This window comes from Telmatherina bonti (genome assembly GCF_933228915.1).
Source record: "Telmatherina bonti genome assembly, chromosome: 2".
Lineage (NCBI taxonomy): Eukaryota > Metazoa > Chordata > Actinopteri > Atheriniformes > Telmatherinidae > Telmatherina > Telmatherina bonti.
Genome location: NC_136620.1, coordinates 16802640 through 16811916, shown reverse-complemented (window position 1 = coordinate 16811916; position 9277 = coordinate 16802640).

The following is a 9277-nucleotide window of genomic DNA, read 5'->3' as shown; positions in this document are numbered from 1 at the left end:
GCTGCAATGAATATTCAAATTGTTTTTCACTCACAACCTCGTCATGGAGCAGATGTGATTGTTTCTTGCGTTGAATGCAGCTTGAAGCTGGGTGCTGTGGGCCAAGCCTTACTTGTGCTCCATTGGACGAGGGAGAGATTTGCATCGGAGCCGTTGCTGCTCAGGGCTCAGAGTAAACTTTATTCCTCTATTCCTCAATAGTCTTCAGTATCATCAAAAAAGTCACTACACTTGTTGATAGTTGCTTTTTTTTCCCTTATAGATTTGCTGAAGGGGTCTAAAACATTTGCTAAAAATTATTTTAGTTGCTAAAAATATTGCCAAAAATGCAAAGTTCTTAGCAGAGGTCTACTGTGTGTGTCAGTGTACTCAGAGAAAATTGTGCAGGCCTAGTTTACTTCCTTGTCATTACCCACCAGTCAAATATCCTAGAGAGGATGTGAGTTTACACCCAGAACTAGAACAAAGACCTCAGCAGGGCTGACCACCGCTTTCCTTTCCACATATAATCTTTCTCTGACCAGCGTGGAAAGCCATAATGACAGGCCTCCCCGCCAAATATCTGAGAAAGGGTCAGTTGTTGCTCTTTCTGCATCCCTTATTTTTGGAGCAAACATCCACTGAGAAAGCAGGCCGTGATCTGATGTCTGAACTTGGTACCTCGTATGCTTTAGTCATGCTGACAGAAATTCAGCAGATTATTCATTATTAGCCCCAGTTTCTTAGCTGTTGGATTTAGTAGAACTAAGAGAAAATTCATCCACTTTTTCATGGTCTGGAAAGTGTATTTATTATTAATTGGACTACAATAACCTTAAAGATGTCTTATATCTACAAAATATACTTATTATCATAGTTTAACATTTAAACTGAAACACAGATAAAATTATTTCCAGTATCACGTTTCTTCTTATGCTTCTGTGGAGCTTAAAATTTATAATAATGCAATATATGCCATTAGCTTTCATTGTCCATGAAATAACTAACAATGATTTTAAAATAATTTCTGGATGATCTCCTTATTGACAGCACACATTTAGCATAGAGGATTTTACATGCTTTGACACATAAGTCTTTTAAACCTACTCTCATGAATACTTCTGATGTTCTAATTCTGTGTCCAAAGCTACAGACCAGGTGCCGTATTCATAAAGAACCTTCTGGCTAAAAGTAGCCTCAGTGTGTCTAACATTTTCGACCTAGGAGTGTTTTACGTAGCATTTTAGCTCCAGCAGTTCCTAATCCTGTAAATGGTTAGGAGTAATCACTTCTGAACACAAAGAGCAAACCAAAGATGAAACCAACAATGACTGCTGCCGGTCATCCACAGAAACAGTTTACGCCAGCGTTTTTGATTCAGTCCCAGTCCGTTCACTCAGAAAGTCCACCTCATTTGGGGGTAATGTCAATGCACAAACTCGAATTTGGATCAATGAAGCGAACTCGGCCCACCTACAAACACAGGGGTCTGACCTCTGATGGAGAGTGAAAGCAGTTTAATAATCTGTGAAGATGGTTAATCTGGACTGAGTTGTTATTGAAATGTAGCCTGTTGGATGGTAAAGTCAAATAAAAAATCCATGTCTAAAAGACACTTCTGGCCTACATTTTATTTCATATCTTTATTTGACTCCAGCAGGACACATCCTGTAGCATCTCTGTCATGAATTTACTGACAGAGATGTAAAAAATAAACAGAACTGCAAATCACAGTGCTGGTAACATAACAATGACATCATCCATAGCAACGGGGTGCACCATGCCCGTCTTCTTAGCTTAAGGTTAGATTCTCTCAGTTCCACAGTTAACTCTCGGCAGAAGTTTGTGACTGGCGTATGATATGTCAGAGTCCTCTTACTTTTTTATGTTTCTCTCATCCATTAATTTTTAGGGTTGAGATATAAAAATGAATGTTTTTAACTCTCAACCCAAAAGGTGACAAAGGCATGTTTCTTGAATGATTTCAGTATTTCAGTTCATTTTAAGAGTTACATTGTCTGAAACAGTTGAATTGTCAGAAACAGACATTGGAACTCAGAAATGAACTCCATGTCCTCCCATTAAACGTTTTACCCATCAGTTGTGCTAATGTATGGAAATATGTGGGCAGTTATATTTGATACTGTTTTAGATAAATGTGTCAATTTATGTTGATAAAGGCATCATGAATGAGCTTACACACATACTTTCTTACAGTGCATTCCCTCAAGCCGTGTTTTATTCAGATCTTTGTCCCTTTCCTCAGGAAGTCTGCCCGTTTGGGGAATTTTTAACATACAAACAAACTGACTGAAGGAATGTTACTGCCCTTAGCTGATCCTGATTCTTGTGGACGATCCTGATGTGAATGTGCCGTTACACAACTACATGTTCCCTGCTCACACTTTCTAAACATGTGCTCTTAAACATGTGAATTATATGTTACTTTTTGAGACACTTTTTTGAGCTGCATTTTTAATTAAAGCTGTTTTCCAGAAGCAAATTCAGAAACACATGGAAAATGTTTGAACTTTTTCCCCAAATTTCCAAAACAATTAGGTTAACCTGAATGTACAGAAGTAGCATTTTTGAGTAGAGGGTCCAAACCATTTCCATCCAGAGCTCTATAGTGAGAGGGAAAGAGAGTCTGAGAAATATTTTCCTCTCTTTGTTCTCATGCCAGTTTTCCTTGGGTTTTTTTTAATGATTTGACTGCTACACTCAGTGACGGTACATCATTTTTCAAAGCAGACTGTACTGCTACATTAAATATGGATAAGTCACTCTCAATTTGAGCTGAAATCACTTCCATCTGAATACTGCCTGCAGAGCACACACACACACACATTTAACCAGAGGATAGTTAGAGTTCATACTTCTTGGACATTTTCCGTTTGAACTAAACATGTGATCCAAGTTAAAAGCGTTACTGGTCTGCAGCTCGTCTATATAGATCAGATTTATCTCTTTATTTAAATGGGAAATAATCTTAACGGGACTTTAAAATATCAGGACAAAAGTGAATATAAGATTTTGTACTTTTAACCATTGCAACTATCGACAAGGTTTTAGGACTCGTAGTATTGTTTTAGTATGGTTCGTCATTGTCCTCTTAAAGAACTCGCATTAAAGTGTTTTCTGGTAACAGATTGCTGTGCATCTTAAAAGAAACAGCCTTAAACTGACTATTTGGTTAAACGATGCTGAAATCAAACATAGAACCACTGTCTGGGTCCTTCAGGACCCTTTCCAATCATTAGTGCTTATCACAGTCAAAGATTCAGAAAGAAGCTAAACGCATCAAAGGTTTATTTACAGTTCGGCTTTGTGTGAAACAAAATTATTTATCCAAAGTAGCTTGGAGCCATGGACCAATCTGGAATCAACTAAGATAGGAGTTTGTGTATGTCTGTGGTTTTTGTGGAATGGACTGGCTCCACTCATTCAACAAAGAGATCATCTGGTTTTCAGTGTTTATTGGAAAATTGGGTGAGTTTGAGTCATGGTTGCCAGTGTCTAAAGTTTAGAGGATTTGTCTGCAAGAATGTCAGCAAACCATCTTAACCCCCTCCCCCATAACTCTTCACAGTTCATCGCAGATCTGTTTGATACTGTATATGTTATGCTCATGTTTATGTCCATGGAAAGACCAAAGGAAAGCCACGTTTTATCTTTTACAACACAACAACCCTCAGCATCGCTGAAGGGCTCACACATATACTTTTGTACTGGGAAATTTGTGTCCAAAGAAAGCATGCTGAACTCAGAGGGAAATATGATTAACAGACTGAGGGAGACGGATTCGAAAGAACTGAAAGACAAGAGCGCTCTTAGCATATACAAAGATTGTGGAAAAGCATGTCCTAGATTTGATGTTTTTGGAATTGATCTGAAAAATCCAAAGGAGGGCTTGGGGCATAAGCCAAGTTAACAGATTCCCTCACATATACCATCTGTCATGGGAATCAGTCCTAAAACCAGCCGAATTTCATCAAGTCTTACTCAGTTTTACCAGAGCACATATATTACATGTATTTTATATACCATTTAGTCCCATTCAGGGCCCAGGACAGAGGCAAGGTACAGGCAAGGACAGGTACTAAGGGACCTAAGGCCACCCATAGCACGAGTGAGCTTCCCCATAGGGGCAGTGTTGTTAGAAATGTACGTGCAACACTGTTCCCCAAACAGAGAGCAGACACCCCCTCGCTCAGCCAAGATCATGTCCAACACCATCCTATTCTGGAAAGCCATCAGGGAGGTCGCCTTGAGCTGTTCATGGACCACCAGCAGTCAGCAGGGCAGAGAGACAACCATTTACATTCTTTCCTAGGAAGTGAATCGTCTATGGAGAATTTAGAGTGACCAATTAACCTAACATGGATGTGTTTTTAGACGGTGGGAGAGAGTGGAAAACCTGGAGAGAACACACACACACACACACACACACACACAGAGAGAACATGCAAACTGTTCAGAAAGCCACTTAGCCCCAGCCAGGGTGTAGTTGTGGTGCTTACCACCACACCGCTCTGCACTTTATTATTTAATGATTAAAATTTATCCTCCACATGTTTCTCCGACTTTTCACACCACACTTTGATGCCCGCATTGGAAAAAAGCCTTTTTTTTTTTTTTTTTTTTTTTTAACCAAATCTAAACATTAGAGTCTAAGTGAAATGGTTCTTCATTCTTTAAAGGCCATTATGAGACCTTGGGAACCTACTGTACACAGCAGGAACAATGAACAGTAAAATCTAAGGTACGGCTTTACAAAGAACTCACAGCTGTGAATATCATTAATTTAGCTAGAAAATTTGGACTCTTATCCTTTTGTCCTTGTGGAAAAATGCAGAACTGAACAGGAAAGGTTCATTATTCAGGGAAGAGAAAGCAAGCATATGTTTGATCAGGAAGTCATGTGTATGTTTTTTTTTTTCCTTTGGACGTGTGTGTGTGTGTACATGGTGCCAACTTAGCAACCAACTCAGTAGGACACATGAGACTCAGAGTAAGAGAGACCAAACACAGTAAACATATCTTAAAATGCATTATCTTTACACAGGAAAGTGATTATTTTCTGCATAATTAGGGGTTTTCAGATAGAAACTGGAGCTTTAACCTTTGAAGGCATATCAAACAATCTGCAACACCCATATTTCATGCAGGAGACGACGGGTATTAAACAGTTAATGTAAGTGGTGGGTAACAGATCCAAGCAAACCGCAGTTGTGGTTTCACCGTAAGAATGTGTCAGGCATTGCTCGGGTAAGCAGAAAAAAAGGCAACCTCATAGCAGGAGGTGGGGGCTGCGTGGAGAGATGTAGTGCATCTTTCATGATTACTTAAGTATGATGATGAGCTTTGTTGGACTTAGAGAACATTTTGAGTCAGTGGGGCTATTTTTCACTGCAGTGCACAACTTTCTTTTACTGAAATCAAAACATTCAAAACATGAAACAACTGATGTTTTTTTTTTTTTTTTTTTTTTCTTTTTTTTTGGCTGAGGGTTAATAAATGTGTGTGTGTGTGAGAGAGAGAGAGAGAGAGAGAGAGAGAGAGAGAGTTTTAAGCACATCTGGAATCTCATTTGATCACATTGTGGAATGAGCAGTCAATGGTGAGATAGTGCTTCTCTTGTGTTGATAATTGTTCAGGATGACTTCACGATACAAACCTAATTCACCCTTTCAGAAACACAAACACAGCGCTTCTAAGTGCATGCGGTTTTTGCTTCCTCTTCCAGCCCCATGCTGTGATGTTCCCAGCCTAGTGGGAAAATCTCATTGTTCTAATGATCTGCCCCATGGTTTCCTCCCAGTTTGACTCAGCTGTATAGATGGCAGCCTGGTCTCAGGCTCTATCCTTCTCAGCTAAGTTTGAGCTCACAGATTCTACAGAGGCTAAATCAGCCGCATAAATTAGCGAATTCATTTGATGAGTATACAAAGTTCTTGTTGAGTAGGACTGATGATCAACCAAAGCTGCAACGTCAGCATTTTCTTAGTGATATGGGCGTCATATAACTACATGTAAACAATGTTCATGCGCCATAAACATAAAGCATAAAGAAATAATCTTTACATTTTTGACAGTCAAACATTTATCAAGCCGTTGCTAATTCTCTGTCATTAATGGTGAATATTCTCCCAAACAGGCTTTAGATTGTCTCCTCCATCATCTATCTGTAGCCTGATTGCATCTGGATTTTCCACGAGTCACACCAAAATCTGCTTTTGGACCGTGTTAACCGGAGATTCAAGTGTTTTACCAAATGTTGCCAGTGACTGAATGTGGTTGTGATTCATGCTGCTTGCATGAGAGGCTGAAAACAAAAGTTGAAAAAAAGGAGCAACAAATACTGATTTTTTTAATCCATTTTAGCTGTGCCAAAGTCAGTCGCAGTGCCTGGAAGTTACCACAGCTCCAGCACTATTTGCCAGGACAAAGAAGCCCCTGGTGAAGAGTTTGGGCTGGATTTGAAATCAGTGGAAAGTGCAAAAAGCACAAAGTTTAAAAGGATTGAAAAAAGGCAGAAAAGTTCTACTTTGATGTTCTCTGTTTTGTTATCATTGTTGGCTTGTTTTAAGCCAACAATGATGAGACAGTGGAAACTGTTTAACAAGAAGGAAAACTGCTTTTTCCTTCTCACACAAAATTATGACGCAATTAAGCCGATGTTTAGGTTCTCTTAAGCATGTTTGCCACATGACCATGGCATGTAGCATAAGCAGCAGAGACAGAAAGAAAAAGCAAGTGATGACATGATATTTGTAGTGTAAAGTTTTTCCCAAACAACCACAGACATTCATCTCACCAGCTATACCAATGAGACACTACGTTATGATGACATAATTGTCATTATGTCATAATGTGTTCATTTAAATAGGCCAACATAAACTTCAGCTCGCCACATAAACAACTTTAACTGCTGGTCAGAATGTATAGTCTTTTCTTCAACAAAGGACATTGTTTTCTTGTTCAAAAGGAGGGCAGAACTGTTGATTTTCATGACTGAGTCGTAGTTTTCAGTAGACCGTTAGGTTTTAGCTCTACAGCCATGAGAAATAAGAAATACAGTGACAGTAAATCAAAGCCTTGTTTGGTCTCAGTTAATGACTGCAGTGTGTGTTGAAAGCTAATAACCATGCATGCCATCCAGCGACACATGGTATTTATGACTTCAGACAGCACATCTGACTAGCAGCATTGGGGGATCCCAGCTGTGACAGCTACTGTAAGCTGGAATGACCCAGATGCAAAAAAAGTGCAGACTTGTAAGCAGTTTTGTGTCATTGCATGTTTGTGTGACTGACTCCTACTTGTGGTTCCAAATCCACCCTGAGTTCCTCCAACAGCTCCGAATCAGCAATGCTGGATAAGTGATATGTTCTGATGATTGTTTCCTCGTTTATCCTAAAAATAATTACACAAAGGTGAAAAATGCGTTCTCTGCATGTCTTTGCTTCATTTCGATGTCTAGTTGCGACAATAATTGGAGCCGCCTGTGTGCAGTTTTATGAGGAAAATTACTTTTAGGTTTTATATCGCTTAGAGGATGCTAAATTAATATATTTATGTTTTTTCATCGCAACACAAACAAACGTTGTGTGTGAACACTTCATATTGCACATTTACTACAACAGATACGCTAACTAGAAGCAGACATGCACCTTTAAAAGATACAATGATCGATGTGTGTTGTTAGTTTGTACATTTTTTTTGCATGTGCAAGGATTTTCCATGTGTTTTTGTACTTGCAAATATTTAGTAGAAACGTTTAAGTCCTGTGTCTGTGAACTGCAGCTTGAAAACTCAAAATGTTGAAGAAACTTTACTCTGGCTTTCTGTCCTTCAATGACGCCAAGACCTTTAGTTGTCGTCAGGTTTTCTGACTATTTACTGTAACTCATTATGAGTTGAGCTGAGATGGCATTTAAATGGGACTTTCCATGTCTCTGTTACAGCTTATGCTAAAGTCAAATACCACTCATGGACTTCAAATATGTGCTGGTGTGTGTTTGATTCTAAATGACAACACTGTTTTCCACTTTGTGGTTTTTGGTTCAGGGGAACCAACATTCCTTGCATGACAGGGCAACCCCTCCTCCCCCCTCCTACATGACTCAAAACACTCGAGGCTTGCTGTAATACACAAGATTGCCGCCTTGCTCAAGATTTAAGAATAAACTTTATCTCTGTCAACAAGACACAACTGCAGAGAATTCAGACTTGATCTTAAAGTCTGATAGGAAAAAAAATCATGCTTTTAGCAGTCTTCCGATATTAAAAGTGGTGACACAGTTTAAAAGCTCACCTGCACATGTTGGGGTTTCTTCCCTGGAGGTCACACCGGTGGTCATGGTGGCTCAATGTGTCAAATGTCCGAGTGGTCTGAATGCAGTCTCTCCGTCACACTGAAATAGAACAAGCTAACCACACTTTTATACAGCCAAGACAGGGGAAGAGAGGGAGGAGAAAGCGTTAGTACCACAACACAGCGATTACAGAGGAAGGGAGGGGGGTGGTGGGGGGGGACATAGAAATAAAGTAAAGAGAGGGAGAGAGTGGTTTCAAACCCATTTTGTGCTGGGCTTTTCGGATGTCTGATCCTTTGTGAAAGAATATTCTTAGCTCATCCAATTCAATCAGTCTTGAACATCAACACATGACTGTCTGTTCACACAGCAGGGCCTGCAAGTTGGTGAATCTAGTATTTAGAAATATTGTTTACATGAACATAAATTTGATAAAGGTATATACACTACCAGACACTTTTCCATTAAATCCAATGGGAAAGTGTGTCCAAACTTTTGACTGGCACTGTATATTTATACAAACCCTTCCTGGATCACCTAGTGTCTCTCCTTAACTCAAATAAAGACCCCAGCCATCCTGCAGAGGCAAGCCGATAGTATTCGTATCTCTTTCATTCGGTCACTACCCATAATTTTGAGAACACAGGTGAGGGTAGGAACATAAATCAACAGGCTTTGAGAGTTTCACTTTCTGGTTTAGTTCTTTTTACAGCGCAGAGTCTGAATTACTGCAGATGCCACATCAATCCACTGGTTGATTTCATGCTACATCCTTACCTTACATGTGAATAAGATGTCAGGATACTTGAACTTCTTCACTTGAGGCAAGACCTTATTCCCAACACAAAGAGGACACTCCATGCTTTTCTGGATGAGGACCATGGTTTTGGATTTGAAGGTGCTGATCCTCATTCCAGCTAATTCCCACACAGCTGCAAATCACTCCAGCGAGAGCTGGAGATCACAACCAGATGAAACCA